The 1,436-nt window shown below is 42.2% G+C and overlaps 1 non-coding gene across 1 annotated transcript; it reads left to right on the plus strand.

Moving 5' to 3' along the window:
* The first annotated feature begins 690 nt into the window (after window positions 1-690).
* LOC123454446 lies at window positions 691-797 on the plus strand. Its single transcript, XR_006633396.1, has one exon. It is a non-coding gene; the product is annotated as a U6 spliceosomal RNA (small nuclear RNA).
* The last annotated feature ends 639 nt before the right edge of the window (window positions 798-1,436 follow it).

Genomic DNA, 1,436 nt, shown 5'->3' on the forward strand with positions numbered 1-1,436 from the left:
TATAAAGTGAAAACTGACAATAAGCTGTCAAGATTAGTCAATGCAGGTAAACATGTTTTGCTTTGGGAAGATGCACATCTATTCACCCTAGATAGGGCTCAGGTTATAGACTAAAGTACAATTGCACCAAAGCCAGTGTTGGGGAACCAGCGAGTTCGTTGGGGTTACTTACAGAGCAGGGTGAGGGGTTGCTTACAGGAGCATGGTAGACCCAAAAGGCAGCTGCATCTCTGAAGAGCCACAACCCTGGGAAGCGGCACCTCGGGGGCTCACTGGGCAGGTACGAGACTCCAGCTCACTGCCTGACTGGCCGCAGCTTGGCTCGTCACAGGCTCTTCCCAAGCAGTTGCCTTACAACATCTCCCTGACTTGTTGATGTCCTGAGGCTTGGTCCTCCTCCTAGGAAGGAATGTTTCAATTCAAAGAAAATTGCCAATGACACTGGCCAGAGTCTGCCTCCCAGTGATTGTTCACTGCCCCTCTAAACTTGAGGACTGGTCATGTGACCTTTTAAGTTTCCTAGACTTACTGACCTCTTCCCTCCCTCCTCCCTTCAGGAGGGAATATTCTAGTTCGGAGGAATTCGTTACACAACACATATTTTCATTAGTTTTTCTAAACCTAAGGCTTCTCTTAATCTCTTACCAAGTAGGTAAAAAGCTATCTAAAACATTAAAGACTATTATAAGGGTGCTCGCTTCAGCAGCACATCTACTAAAATTGGAACAATACAGAGAAGATTAGCATAGCCCCTGCGCAAGGATGACACGCAAATTCATGAAGCGTTCCATATTTTTTAGAAAAAACAATCCAAAAATTCATTTGGAATCACAAAAAACCTCGAATATCTAAAATAATACTGAGCAACAAAAATGAGGCTGGTGGTATCACCATACCTGATTTTAACCTATACTACAGAGCCATAGTAACAAAAACAGCATGGTACTGGCACAAAAACAGACATGTAGATCAGTGGAACAGAATAGAGGACCCAGATGTAAGCCCAAGTAGCTATAGCCACCTGATATTCGATAAAAATGCCAAAAATACTCATTGGAGAAGAGACAGCCTCTTCAGCAAATGGTGTTTTGAAAACTGGATCTATGTCTGCAGAAGGATGAAAATAGATCCTTCTCTCTCACCATGCACAAGAATTAAGTCCAAATGGATTAAAGACCTTAACATCAGACCTGAAACTCTGAAACTGCTAGAGGAAAAAGTAGGGGAAACCCTTCAACATATTGGTCTTGGCAAAGACTTTCTGAATACAACACCAATTGCTCAGGCAATAAAACCACAGATTAATCACTGGGACCTCATGAAATTACAAAGATTTTGCACTGCAAAGGACACAGTGAAAAAAGCAAAGAGGCAACCTACAGAATGGGAAAAAATCTTTGCCAGCTATATATCTTATAGAGGATTAATATCTAGGA

The sequence above is a fragment of the Jaculus jaculus genome, chromosome 13, assembly GCF_020740685.1.
Source record: "Jaculus jaculus isolate mJacJac1 chromosome 13, mJacJac1.mat.Y.cur, whole genome shotgun sequence".
NCBI lineage: Eukaryota > Metazoa > Chordata > Mammalia > Rodentia > Dipodidae > Jaculus > Jaculus jaculus.